This window comes from Netta rufina, assembly GCF_964035555.1.
Source record: "Netta rufina genome assembly, chromosome: 2".
Classification (NCBI taxonomy): Eukaryota; Metazoa; Chordata; class Aves; order Anseriformes; family Anatidae; genus Netta; species Netta rufina.
In genome coordinates this window covers 33,223,809-33,239,406 of record NC_140124.1, presented here as the reverse complement: position 1 = coordinate 33,239,406, position 15,598 = coordinate 33,223,809, and positions in this window count along the sequence as shown.

Here is a 15,598-nt window from a genome sequence, read left to right as displayed (position 1 = left end):
TACATGTCATGAAATTCAAAACATAAAAACAAATGAAGGAGAGTCAAGGTGTATTTTCCATGGTCCCTTGTCAAATTTCAAAAACCTGCTGAGGTAGGCAAGGCATAAGTGAAACATCTTAATGGTTGCAAAAGCAACTTCTAATACAGAAGTTTGCATTTCCAGTTGGTCTCTAACAACGTAAAATAGAAGCTGTGTCCTTCCTTTTTTGCACTGCTGACCTAGACTAAGAGAGGGAAAAATGAGCCCGTTTGTTGATTTAATTCACCTGGGAAAAAAGAAAAAAAAAAAAAGTTTTTTTTTTTCTGTTCAGTTCTATAGGACTGACCCACATGTGCAAGGTGTTGGGATGGATCTTTGGGGAATGGTACTGCTCAGGACAAAGCTGTGGCTGATTGTAATATAATTGTACTGGGACAAAAGCTTTATTTATTTGCCCACCATGCAACCTACCTATATGGCTAGGAGCTGACAGAGAAGGCAGGTATGTTGCACAGCAGGGGAAAGACATGGCAGAGGCATTTGATAGGGTATTGGACAGAATCACATGAATTACAGAATTACAGAATTTTTATTATTCCTACTTCAGGTAATAGAGTAAGAATGACCTAACTATAGGGACAACATGTGATTATGGAAGTCCAATATCTGGAAAGCAGATGGGCTGATCTGAATGGCCTTTGCTGCTGAGAAGTGGGAAATGAGTGGCAGTAGGAGTACTTGTCTTCAGTTTGCTTGTCTAATTTACTGAAGGGTCCCTAAGGTTTAAGTCTGCCTGAGAGTTTCAGAGTTCATCCAGAACATTTTCGTCTTGGTGCATCTGAAAGCAGACATTGGGTATCACCTACATTTCTATAGTTAGTATCCAGGGAAATGGTGCTAGAATTAATTCTCTTGCATGAGATTGAAAACAGGTAGAATTTTACTTGTGCATTTACTTGTGTGTTTTTTTTTTTTTTTTTTTTTTTTTTAAAGTAAAGAGTCTGAAATTGATTTTCCCAGTTAGAACTGTGTGCAAGCATTGTAGTTTAGTGTATAGGTAACATAGGTGGCCTATTTTATTGCAAGCTGTTACCCTGTTGCGAGGGTGCAAGATTCATTTGATTGTACCTGACTATCATCTTAATGTGTCATTTACCTGACTGCTTTTCTATCACTGCTTCCCGTCCAAATATTAGCATGTGTGTTTACATGACTATTAATAAAGGACCGGAAAAAGCATTCATGGCAGCGGTCACTTAATGAGGGGACGTATTTAATTGAAATCATGAATCTGACTAAGTTCCTACTCTGATGTGATCTGACAAAAATGATCATAGGATAAAATTGCTGCTTGCTGATCCCCACCTATCTTACATCTCAACTTGCTGCAAGATTGAGGCAAACTGCACCAATTTACTGCTCCCAACTGCCTGATAATGGACACTTTGCTGTGCACTCTCCCTTCATTACAGCACAGGTCAGGGCTGTTAACAGGGGCTCTTGCCACTTTTGACAGATAGTCACTACCAAGATGAATGGCACTAGCCACATGACCACTTAGTACTATGCTTTTCCTTTCTAGCACCTTTAAAGCACTTATATTTTTTAAAAACTTACTTCATCCTTTAACTCTTTATTAACTAGGAGAATCAATAGGAATCTGCTAGAACTGACCTCATGCAATTCTTCTAAACTTAATTGGACACATCACTGTGAATATATCTTGGCATTTGTTGCATGCCAGTAATGAGAGATTTATTTAAGCATTTATTTTAAATCCCTTAAGGGCTTTCAGACAATTTACTCTGATTTTCTGTATGTACCTAATGCTAGGTTTCAGAATAATTAAAGTCATAAAGGCTGCAAGGACTGAGTCAAATCACTAATTATTACATTTTTTGCCTTTCTAATGAAATTTTTTGAGCTTGAATTTATGGCTTGTTGAAATATAAACTCTTTATCTTTTCCAAATTTCCTATCTCTGCTTTTGACAATGTTGGGCTAACGACTGCCAATTTTCTCTTCAACAATTTTTTGTTTTACTAACAGACTTGGGAAAACATACCTTAAGCATGCAAATGCAAAACATTTCATAACTAAGTTGCTTAGGTGTATTCAGTTAGCTAAGATAAATTGTTTCTGAGACAGTGCTGGGCATGGTTTGAATACATGGGTTTTTAGTTAGCTCACTGCTTTACATGACAGACCAGCAAATAGTAGTTTCAAAAACAGTAGAGATGATTAAACAGACACTCTGTGTGTGCTTGTTTGTTTAACAATGTATATTCCTTTATTTTTCTTATATTTTTAAATTTTATTTATTTATTTATTTTTATTTAAGTGTGTCTGAATTCCTATGTATGGAAATAGAAAATTAGCTTTTTGCATAAGATAAAATACTCTGTTCTTGGTATGCAGCAGACCAGTTTTAGAAGCTGATCAAAACATGATCAGCCAAAACAGGACCTTGGCGCCAGAGGTTTTCATGTTCTGAAAGTCTTCCTGGCTGTTGTTACTTAGTCAAGGGACTTTCATGAACTAAAAGCATCAGTTGGATGATAAGCATAAGTTGGGCAATGAGAGTGCCAGGAACAACAAGCTGATTTTTGGGACCCACATATGAAATTTATGGTGCAACTGATATTTCATTAGGAAACCGCCACAGAAATCCTTCTGGCCAGCTTTGAGTTACTTCACTGATGTGCACTGTTTTAAACGGTAGCATGCAAGAAACTGCACCAAGTCTGCAGCACGCATGTTGATGAGCTTTTGAGCATCATTCAGAAGCTCTCATTTCTCCTATGCTTTTGGCAGATAGAAAACAAGACAGGTCTGCTCAAGAACACCAGTGCACTCTACAGTCTGCTGAAGATCTGCTTTCCACTTGTGACGTCCATTTACGTCTTCATTGTTACTCAGACTATGCGTGTATTGCTTTCCTATTCCATCTTTGGCCTGTGCTTCCTCCTGTATGACTGAAATAGGGTTGACTCCCCCAAAGGGCATACTGTGAGCCACATGCAAGCCAGGAAGTTCCCGTTTTGTTTCTTCTCTAAAACCATGGGAACCAGCAGAAGACCTGGGAACTTAAAGTTTTTTTTCTTCTCTTAATTTAAAGAGCAAAAGGAAGGTTTTGTGGCAGTGCATGACTCCCAGGAGGCAATTACTATGCAAACGTCTCTCCAGCACAGGCAGTAGACAGTGCTGCAGGGACACGAAGAGTGAATACGGACCAGGAGCAGGGGAATCACAACAGGTGATATCTTGTCCTGTAAGGGAACCATGATGAAGCCCTTTCATCCCTGGATGTGAACATTATTCTCTCCCGTCTGGATTTGCAATTTCAGGGTAGTGTCCAGACCATACTTCTTCCATTTTTCTGCCCAATGTACCAAAACTACAATGTCAAGGTGAGGTTTTTCACCGTTCTGGGTAGATCATGCAGAGAATCAACACCTTCCAGACCTCTGGCATAGGTGGCTGCTTGATTTCCACATCCTGGCCTGCTGCTGCATTATCTCTTGTGTTGGCCTGTGTGCTTCAAATTCCAGCTGCTGCTAAAGGTAAGAGGGATTAGAGAAGGCATGTTATGTATGTCATGCTACGTCTTCTGGCTGTAATTGCACTAACAAGACATTTTCTAGAGACTTTAAAGAAAAATTACCTTCAAAATTAAGATTCCTCTCTGCTGTAGAAAGAGAAGCACTTTGGGTCTTTCCAACATCATTTATTTTTTATTTTTCTATATTAACAAACAGAAACATGATGCTCCTTGATTCTATAGGTTACTACGGTGCCATTAGAAGGTAGGCAGAGACCAGTGCTCTAAAGAGAGACCTGTATCCATGGCAACGTGTTTTTCATCATGTATATTTTCAAACATATACAAGGGCAAACCCTTTATCTAATGTTTGAGCTTTAACATGGTCACGTGGCCCAGAATGGCCACAAACCTGCTGCCTGTGCTCAACAGAACATTTGTAGGAGACCACTGCCTGCAGCTGCCATTTTGCTGGACAAAGCTGATGCCATGAAAGATGCCCTTTGCCCAGCCCCATGTGACTTTACTTTTGTTCTTTCCTGTTTTGTTGCTTTCCTTAATCTGAAATAAATGCCGTTCAGATGGAGAGCACATGCCCGCTCTCTGAGCATGCAAAAACATAACAATTATCATGGCTTCGATTAGCAGCAACAGTGACCTGGGGTCGGGCATTTCCCCAGCGTTAATGACCGCCCGGGTGAAGGGCCCCATGCTCTACGTCAGGTCCTCGACTCTTCCAGCTGGTCATTAACAGGCGGAAAATGCTTGCTTTTGGGGTCATTATTGTTTAATTAATGCAGACTATAAAACAATTTTCACATAGTTTTACTCTGTAAAATCTCCAGCAATTGAGTAGTATCTCTACATTGAAAGCACAGGAAAGTTATTTTGTATTATTTATTAATTTGTCTGCTTGATTCGAATACATAATTAATGATACAGGACCATTTTAGGGAAAGATCTAATAGAAATAATTACACTGAACTCACAGGCTTTTAGGGTTACAAGAAACTGTCACTCAGTTTACACACAATTAATGTTTTTCTCTCTGTGTAATTCTTGATCATTTCACTATGCTTTGCTCTTGACAAACAGTCAAATTATGTGGTTACCACTGCTATTAGATTTACATTGCATTGTCTAATTCACTTTGCCTCATGAAATTAGATGAATTATTAAACACATAATCTGTTATTCCCTATTAAAATTAATTGATTTTCATGTCAGTTTAAAACTAATGAATCGTCTAGGGATACTCTCATAAACCTCATCACATAGTAGAAAAAATTATTTTATTTCTCATAATTTCTGGTAATGATCTTTAGATTATGATACCTCCATGCCTACACACAGTAGCAAAAATGCAATTATTCCAACACAAGCTTTTCAAGTGGTTTACACAAAATACTTTCAACTGTTTTGTGTCAGAAAAAAATGTAAAAGTTATAAATGACCTGAACAACAGAACAACTGTTGTAAGTTTAGTTTAGTTGTCTTCCTTTAGACAGACATGCACGCAACAAAGATCACAGGCTGATTCAAGATTATAAATTTTCTGAAGATACTTTGCATAACAAGTTGATACTTTGAAGACACTTGGCATAAAAGAGAGAAGAGAAGGAAGGAAGGAAGGAAGGAAGGAAGGAAGGAAGGAAGGAAGGAAGGAAGGAAGGAAGGAAGAAGGAAGGAAGGAAGGAAGGAAGGAAGGAAGGAAGGAAGGAAGGAAGGAAGGAAGGAAGGAAGGAAGGAAGGAAGGAAGGAAGGAAGGAAGGAAGGAAGGAAGGAAGGAAGGAAGGAAGGAGGGAAGGAAAGAAGATGAGGAAAGGGAGAGAGGGGGAGGGAGAGAGAGAGAAAGAGAGAGAGGTGACCACACTGTGCAAATTGCCACTTGTCTTTCTGCTGGTTAAAACAACAAGTGGTGAGGTAATCTCCTCCCCAGTTTCAAACAATATTTGACAGATTAAAAACCAAACAGTGTATCATTTTAAAGTTGAGAAAACTATGAGTATTAACTATGAGCATTTGAGAGACTTCTTTAATATGTTGTCCCTCAGAATATTAATATTTCAGGGGGCCATCCAACATTGTCTGGATTTTACTAACCATTTTATTATTTAATATTTTATTCAGATGCTCTCTCCCCACTCTCCCCAGCCTGGTTACTTTAATTTTCCTGAATTCAGCTGCATCATTTAGTATATTTGACATTGTTATATTCCTATAGACATTATAAAACCCCATTCAGTTCTTTTGTCTGTAAGCAGCTCAATTGCTTCAAGCAACACAATTCATGAACTGACTTTTAATACTCTTGATTGCAGTGCTCATCTAAACCAGTGGCACTGGAATCAAACAGTGGTCTGCAGCGTGTGGCATTGACACAATAGCTTCCCAGGGCTTTCAGAAAGCTGCTAATTTCACCTTTCAGCCGAGATAAAGCATTTGCAAAACTGAAGCAGTCCAACAGTGTTCCACAACATTAAAGTTCCCAGGATTTCAGCTGAATAGACTTTCTCTTTATTTATTTATTTTACAGATCATTCCCATTTTATCCATATGATTGCTATTTACCAGGAAACAAATAATATTTATACATCAAATTTTAAAATCATGAAAGGATGTGTGTTTGCTGATTTCCTTGTAACTCTGACTTCAAGTGTGTTCTTTGACTTTTCTTGCTTTCAGAGAACTAATTTCAAATAAGCCAAATAATGCTTCCTTTAAACATGTCTCTTTGTTTCAGTTCAGTGCAAAAATGGCAGAATGAAAATTAAAAATGGTTAAAGGAACAAAATAGTATTTTATAATTGTTTTCATGCATTTATCCTAGAAATATTTATAGTATAATTTTAAGCAGTATATAATGCTTATGAAATTTGACTTGTTACTAGCTTTCTGAATGTTCAGGAATTTTAATTAAAACAAGGAGGAGCCACAACCTTTTTGGAAATGATTGGCTGAATCATAGTGAACAAAGACATGCAAAGACAGCATGAAAAACCTGTAGTTAATGTGTATGCTGATATCCAAACTAAGATATTTTTTTTGTAGGTTTCTTTTAGACTGATGAACAGGTATGATGGGTTAAGGGGTTGGCTGTTCCTCCCAAGGCCAATTTGTCTGTTCTGATGACTGGTTTGTGTTTTATGATTATTCTTTACAACTACTGTCACCATAGGATCCATAAACTTTCCACATAAACTCCATCATCAAATAAGTGACAGTAGAGGACTTCATGGAGCCCCTGTAAATTTTTCCCAAAGGTCATTACCACCCAGTTCTGCTAATGGGAAAATCTGAATAAGGCAATTTTTTTTTTTTATTTGTATTAATTTTCCTATCCTATGGTGACAAGTCTCCCTAGACTCATCTTCCCCAAAAGTTATACTGTATCATCAATGTTTTTTCTTCTAGTCTTGAAAACATGGTTCATGACTTCTGCTCTGAACTGTGTTGTCCCAAATAAGCACAGCTGGAGACTGACCCAATAAAGGTCTTAAACATTAGGGCCAAGAATCTGACATAACAGGGTAGTTGTCCAGAGAAGAAACAGCTTGCCACATTCTCTGCCTTCTATTTTTTCATTGTCAGCTAAAACCTGCTGACGTGTTTCCTACTACACACAGGTGCTGACTCCTCATAAGCAATGTGTCACGTAACCACACTCCTGTAAGATGTAATTGGCAGATTGCTTTCAGCAGGGTCTATCATCTCTCAATACAATGGTGTGAGGTCTCTTGTGTTCACTGGAGCAAAGCAGGGTCAAGATACATCCCTATGGGAGAGATCTGTGAGGGCTTTTCATAGTTTTTTTTTTTTTTTTCTTTTTTTTTCCCGCACATCACAGCTTTTCTCTACAGTTGAATATGGTGACACTGATACGGTGTGTCAACTACTCCAATGGTCTAGAAGACAGAAAACAGTATTATCTTGCAAACAAAATCTGAGATGAGGAAAGATAACGCTGTGGCTTCTGTTAATTGCTGCAATAACGTGATTTGCATCACCAAAGCTACTTCCACTGTGTCCTTTCTGACACGTGGAGGCTGTCTGGAGTTTGGTTGACCCCTAAATATTGTCCCCAAAATGAGACAAGAATCTCTCCACAGAAGATGCGACCTTCTGGAGGGTGGTGTACGTCAGTGAAGGTACTTGGTGCTTGCTGAATCCATTTTCTGTGGATTTCTTCTTTCTGCAGGTGCTGGGACAGGCTTCAATGCTGGGAGGAGAACACAATTGTAGTCAGTTCCTGTTAGGCATTTAGCGTTGCTTGGAGTCCCTTCCCCTTGTATTTGTGTTGCCACTGCCATGGTGGGAGAACAGAAAATGGGGATCATGGGAGATCTTTCTCCAGTTCCATAACAGGAAGCAGTCGCTGGACGTGACCACATGGCCAGGGTGGAGTAGGACTCTCTCCAGGCAAGTAAGATATGAGGAGTGTCATTTAAAAGGCTGATGTCCCTTCCCAGGGAATAATGTGAGGGAGGGAAGGAGCCCAAGAAGTGTCCTGTAGCCTTCCTCTATGTGAGAAGAGGACTGTCTCTACTATGCCAGTGGAACATTCCTTAATCCAAATCTAGTGATAGTAATGCAATCACTTTTCCCCTATGAAAAAACCTGTCTCCAGTGGGATGAGATATCTTTATAGCCCCACAACAGGGAGGATATACCCACCTAATAAAACCATTAAAAGAATTTACCACAGGACAACACAGTAAAATGTTGCTTATGTGTTATCAAGACCCAAATAATTTTTTTGGTATTGTCAGTAAAAATTAAGTTTCCACCTACCTAATGGCATTGCAGCAGCAGCAAAGCTCCAGGGAAATGCTTCTCTATGAGAGACACCATGGCAAAATGAATTTATTATTATACTCCTGTATTTATTTAAAACACTACAAAAAGCTAACTTCATATTAGCAATTCAGACCTTTATTTTTCATTAATAAAGCATAGCTTTCTAATCTTTATGATTAAAAATAAAGGGATAATTTCAATTACTTATTATTTATTCAGTAAATATGTTTATAATAAATTCAGGAAGGTGTTTACTATGATGATTACTATTATTATTTATTATTTGCATTGCCTTAACTCTTAGTACAAAATTATTTTCTGAACTGTAAATGAGAAATGAATTCCCCTTTCAGTTTCAACAATTCCATCACCACTGTAAGTACAATTTCTTCTTTCATTATACAGGAAAATATTAGGAAAAGCTATAGCCATAACCTGAGTTCCTACATTTAATCAAATATTCAGTATAAGTTCTGTAAACGTGGTCTAAACAACAACAGGTTGTTGTTTATGAAGAACAGAATACAAAATTCAATGTACAATTTCAAAAGCCAGAATAGAGATATTCAAAAGCAGAGCCCTGTTTGGAGCCATTTTCTTCTATGTAAGTTGTATCAAAGGTTTTAGGATCATTTTGAGTCCAAAATGTAATGTAAAAATAAGTCATCATTATGGTTTCTGTGGCTGTTGAGCTGATTCCTGCAAGAATTCCAATATACTGTTTTAATGTGAGATTTTTCTACCAAAGTCTTGAAGTGGAAATTTAAGCCATTCCTTTAGAAACTAAGCAAATTATTTGCTTTGTTAGCATGGAGCCAAATATCAAGACATCTCAGTGTGCAAAGTGTAACCAGTTTATCAGGAAGAGGTAGCATGGTGGCAAATCAAGCTCTGTGTCAGGCAACTTAGAACAAAAATTCTCCAGCAGTGAATATTCAAGTGCTAAACAATGTCAAGCAGGATGAATGTTGGCTTCAGTGCCAATAATAATACAGAGAGGAAAACAAATATAAAACTTTTAAGTCTTACAGATGTAAAAATATGTGTACTTCACTATAATACCCAATTGCAAAAAAAATAAAAAAAAAAAAAGAAAAATCTCTATACACACCCAGATGCATAAGCTTGCAAAGAGAACAAAGACTGCTATAAATATTCCAAGAAGCCAATAAAAAAACTAGGAGTGGTTAGTTCTCGGGTGTAATGGTCTACCATAAAAGCTTTTATTGTTAAGGGAGTTACTTTACTAAGAGCTGTATGAAGAAAAACTGAATGAATGTGAAAAATTGCATGCAATAACCTGAACTGAAAGATGATTATCAACCTCTGAGTTCTGTGCTTTTGAGTGGGTGCTGCTGTTAGAAGATTGCCGTTGTGGTTAAAGAAAAGCTTGTTTTGTACTACTATTCCTCCTCCAGGTGTACAGAGAGTCAGTGTGTTCTTCTCTCATGCCTTTGTCTGTCCATATTAAATGTCATTTTTAAAATTGAAGGGCCTGATCCTGCAGTTTTGCTTTCAGGAGTCATTTCTCCTGTGCACTGGAACATTTCCATCGAAGGCTTCAAGGGATGGATGCCCCCGTCCTGGAAGGAGAAGCACTTGTGGCTCACTATGACAGCTATGTTACACAGCACCAAGGAGAGTGGTAGCCTGCAGGCCAGAGTTTGTAAGAAGAGTGTGCTCTGCTTTGACCTAAAACCACAGAACTCACTCCCTTGAGTGACTCAAATGACTGCTGAATTCACCACTTCCCAGGAATAAAAGCTAAATTTCTTACTGCAACTGTTTTTTGCCTAGAAGTTATTTACAAATACACCAAACACACACTGACAAAAAATACAAAACTGTTTCTCATACAGCTGTGAAGGAAGGAAGTAGAAGACATGATTATTTCTATACCTAGGGAGGTGCTCTGAGTGCTGTGCTAATTAGGACCTTATCAGTAGCTAAATGAATAGTCAGGTATCATACGCATTCCATGTCACTTCAAAGGGAGCGCCAAACTCTGAACATTTACAACATCAGGCCACTTAGATATTGCCACTTTACAGAAAATCTTTCTGCCTTTGATTCTCCGGCTATTTTTTTTTTTTTTCCTTTCCAGCAAACGCAACAAGGCCAGAGGATGGTTGCAAATCAAAAGTAACCCATTAGATACACCTGCTCACGGTTTTCCATGGAAAAAGCTATGTGTTTGGTGGCTCTCTCTCAAAGTTTCGTATGCATTCACAATGATTTAACATTCTCCCTGACATTCACAGAGATCAAGTCAAAGAGAGAAAAGCACTAACATCAGCTTTACCACATTCCTTTCTGTACTGCTTCCAAGTAATAAAGGTATTTGGAAAGAAAATTTGAAAGGAAGGTATTGTTTGATTTTAGCAAAATCCTCACAGTGAAAATTGAAAACATAGGAATTGGACCTGCTTTTATAAATGTGAACCAGAGTGCCTCTAGATTTGCAGAAGTATGCCAGTTTTTTGTTTGTTTGTTTGTTTGTTTCCCTACAAAACTCCAGGGAAAGCAGTACTTTGTCTTAATACAATTTTTACTAATATTGGTGTTAATGACTTTAACATATCTTAATGGAAATGCCCATTCCCAAACTCTGAAGCACTAGCTCATTTTCAACTTTAGCAAAGATCATACAAATCTTAGCTAATTCTCCCTAATAGGCGATAGTCTGAACACAAACAAGGTTTGCCCTGGATTGGCCATTAGGCCAATATCCTCACAGGTTAACAAATCAACGCTGCCCACAGTGGACCTGGAACACAAGAGAGGAAGTGCTGTGCCACAGCAGGAGTCTATTCAGTGGTGTGAGACTCTGCTGAAGAGCCTCTAGGCAGAAATCATCTCTCCCCGAGCAGGAAGCATCTCTTGGACTGCATAAAAGCCCCTTGGGGAGAGAGAACTCTCAGGTAGGCTGCTTTCAGACTGCTTGATTCACTAAATATAGTTTCCGCTAAACAGCCATAAATTGTATAAACCTCAGCCTCCCTGAAAACAAAGCAAAACAAAACAAAACAAAACTCCCACACAATGCACACTTCTCTGTACTTGTAGCTGTTTTTTGGAGGAGGCTCAGTGTCTGTAATTACTTGCCCCAAGCCATTTTAACACCTCTAAGTAGGAGTGGCAGGAGTGGCACTTCATTGTTTTCAGGTAGTTTATGCAACTGGGAGATTAAGGGGACCATGGGCTCTGCTTTTTGTCTATAAAATTTACCAGACTGGGGGAACACGTTGCACTCATGAGGTTGAAATGTATCCATTTTTGCTTTTTACCATTAGGAAATTCTCAGAGCCCACATCTCTAAGAGGGGTTCCAAAGAGAGAGTGCCTGGTCAGGTCTGCAAGACTCAGTCTAATTTTCCACTTCCACCTGCTGTCTCAGATGCAGGCCACATTTGATGGGGAAGTCAGTCACATGTGGCTCCTTCAGCTCTGGGTATTCAAACAGTGGAACCATTAGGGTGGGGTGTGAAAACTGTGAGGGGGTTCCATGCTGATAGGTTTCACATTTTCATAGAATCACAGAATCAGTCAGGTTGGAAAAGACCCTTAAGATCATTAGTTCCAAACATCAACACTAACAAGTCAAAAAAAAAAAAAAATATTCTCAGCAAAACATGTGGCTGTGGGGTGGGGGGTGTCTCAGGCTAAAATCACTCCCCAGCAACATGGAATGGAAGGCACATTTTGACATGACACTTCTTCCCAATCCACCCCTGCAGATCCAGCCAAAGCTGCTTTCTATTGCTTGCACAGTGCACCTGCTACAAACCCCAGCTAACCTTAGTAAAGACATAAATTGTTTGCAGCATTTCCGGGTGAAATTAAGTTCTCTTTCTCTCACTGTCATTTCTCTGGCTGGGATAATAGGTTGCTGCAGACCAGCTGCAAGAACCTGGGAGTATTCCAACCGGATGAAGACTTCTGAACATCACAGCAAACTGCAAATAGTAGAAGGTTATTCTGAGCTGTGGTTAGAGGAGCAGCTGGGGAGTGGTGTTTGCATAGCTTTCTCAGGAGAAAAGATCATCCTTTGAAACCTCCCTGCAGTTTACTTTGCAATATAAAAGTTTTGTTATATCATGGGTGGACGAGGGAAAGGCTGTGGATGTGGTCTACCTTGACTTCAGCAAGGCTTTTGACACCGTCTCCCACAGCATTCTCCTCAAGAAACTGGCTGCTCTTGACTTGGACTGGCGTACGCTTCGTTGGGTTAGAAACTGGCTAGATAGCCGGGCCCAAAGAGTCGTGGTAAATGGAGTCAAGTCCAGTTGGAGGCCAGTCACTAGTGGCGTTCCCCAGGGCTCGGTGCTGGGGCCGGTCCTCTTTAATATCTTCATCAATGATCTGGACGAGGGCATCGAGTGCACCCTCAGTAAGTTCGCAGATGACACCAAGTTAGGTGCGTGTGTCGATCTGCTTGAGGGTAGGAAAGCTCTGCAGGAGGATCTGGATAGGCTGCACCGATGGGCTGAGGTCAACTGCATGAAGTTCAACAAGGCCAAGTGCCGGGTCCTGCACCTGGGGCGCAATAACCCCAAGCAGAGCTACAGGCTGGGAGATGAGTGGTTGGAGAGCTGCCAGGCAGAGAAGGACCTGGGAGTGATGGTGGATAGTCGGCTGAATATGAGCCAGCAGTGTGCTCAGGTGGCCAAGAAGGCCAACGGCATCCTGGCTTGTATCAGAAACAGTGTGACCAGCAGGGCTAGGGAGGTGATCGTCCCCCTGTACTCGGCTCTGGTGAGGCCACACCTCGAGTACTGTGTTCAGTTTTGGGCCCCTCGCTACAAGAAGGACATCAAGGTGCTTGAGAGAGTCCAGAGAAGGGTGACGAAGCTGGTGAGGGGCCTGGAGAACAAGTCCTACGAGGAGCGGCTGAGGGAGCTGGGCTTGTTCAGCCTGGAGAAAAGGAGGCTCAGGGGCGACCTTAATGCTCTTTACAGATACCTTAAAGGAGGCTGTAGCGAGGTGGGGGTTGGTCTGTTCTCCCACGTGCCTGGTGACAGGACGAGGGGGAATGGGCTAAAGTTGCACCAGGGGAGTATTAGGTTAGATGTTAGGAAGAACTTCTTTACCAAAAGGGTTGTTAGACATTGGAACAGGCTGCCCAGGGAAGCAGTGGAGTTACCATCCCTGGAAGACTTTAAAAGACGTTTAGATGTAGAGCTTAGGGATATGGTTTAGTGGGGACTGTTAGCGTTAGGTCAGAGGTTGGACTCGATGATCTTGAGGTCTCTTCCAACCTAGAAATTCTGTGATTCTTCTAAAAGTTGGTGTGCAAATGGATCCACCCATAGCACTGCCAATACTACTCTAAATGTTCTTGGGAAGTCTCATTGTGCTGGCTTGGGTTTCCAAGCATGCCAGAATGACTTAATCATAAGGTATCATCCCATCCCCATCGTCCCACTCCTGAGTGTTTACTTCCTGCTCTTCCCTGAATTGCTTAAGTTGTTTGTAAGTCAACAGCTTTAACTGAAGAGGTGCTCACTTATCATTTCCCCAGGAAATAAAGTGTATTCTTGAAAGCCATCAGAACCAAAAAATTTAATACAACAAGCATGTAGAGAACAATTGTGGCTAAACAAGCCAATACTGTAGCATTACTCAGGTAAAACTTGCAATTAATGAAGGCTTTGTTTGAGAAATGACTTATTATTGGATCTTTGGAGACATAATTGGGGAAAAATGCGCTATCATGTTGGGCTACATATGGTCACTTGTTGAGCAACAGTAGAATATTTTGTTCATAATGAGAGCTTATTGAGTTTGGTTGCCTTAAGTTTTCAGCTTCTAATTATGGTCTTTAGAAGACAATGGAGACGGCTAAAAATAATAAGAAAGCTGTAAAATTGCTATGGCTGCTGCGGTGTTACAAAGACAAATGTTGGCTCCCTGTGTATAGTATACATTTAACCTGTCACCAAACACAGAGCATTGTACAGGTAAAATGTAAAGGGATGCATTTAGTAGCTATCAAATGAACATTTTTTGTTGTATTTGAAAGTAACTACTTAACTTAAAATACTACTTTATTAAATTATAAATTAAAGTATGCTACATCAAAAATGCTTGCAATTTCCTTCTGTTATTGCATGAGTCATTATAATGCAAAGTTACAGGTTTCTGGAACATAATGAAATTCAAACTTGCATTCTTAGTGCAGTTGCCATGGCCAATTCAGCTGAAAATGAGAATTATAGTGAGAGCATTTCCTGGTCTTTGACCCCTCTTATAGGGTTTTAAAAAGCATTTTTTTTTTTTGTAGAGCATTAACCTCATTCTCAAGCAATCCATTCCTCTGAGTAATATGAGAGGTGTTAAAACACTTCAATAAATGGAAAAGTATTTAAACATCTTTTATTCCAAGTTTCAAAAGACTGGACATTTAACTTCAAGGATTTCTAGCTGTGTAATGCAAAAGACTTTGACTATAGAACCAACTGTAATAAAATACAGTCTCTGGTATATATACATATTCATCAAGATAATGCCTCATGACAGGTAGGCAGTAAGAGACAGGCATTTTTGGCAAGTTATAGTTAAATATATTTTATATTTGTGTATTTTTCTCAATTTTCCTGTTAATTGCACACAATAAGGAAAAAAAAGTGCTGTTGATCCTGAACAACGAAGGGAATTTCATGTGTCCTAATTGTATTCTGTGAACCTTTCTAGAATGTCATTGTATGTGTCCTATAATCCTATAGCACCAACTGGCTCGTCCTGATCTAAAACAAAATGCATACTCTGAATGTCTTAAAAGTTCATACTATATATATACTTGCACTAAATTATGCCCATGTGTTCTTGCAAAAAGTGATTCCTGATGAAGTCAATGCCAGTTGAATTTTATACACCAGAGAAGAATCTTATCCTCTCTGGCATAAATAAAAAACTTGCCTGACTAATACAACCTAAATACTCAAAACTAAATATTAAATACTAAATACTAAATAATAAGACTGTTCAGTTCCAAAATTTTATCTGCTGTATGACAGTGGTAAGAATGAATCATTGCAAATACCATGTTATTAGTCAAAAGGGCTAAATTGTTTACTGCATAGTTGGATTATATCTGCTTTTTTTGTTAGTATAAACTATATTGGCATTTTATGAGTTTTGATTTCTTATTTTTAAGCTTTGATAAACAAGCATCCACTTATCACTGAGGTGGGCTTGTCAGAGTTGTTACTTTCTAAAGACTTGGAAATCATAGTGAACATTGTACACAAAGTACTAGAGCAAATTAAATAAATTATTC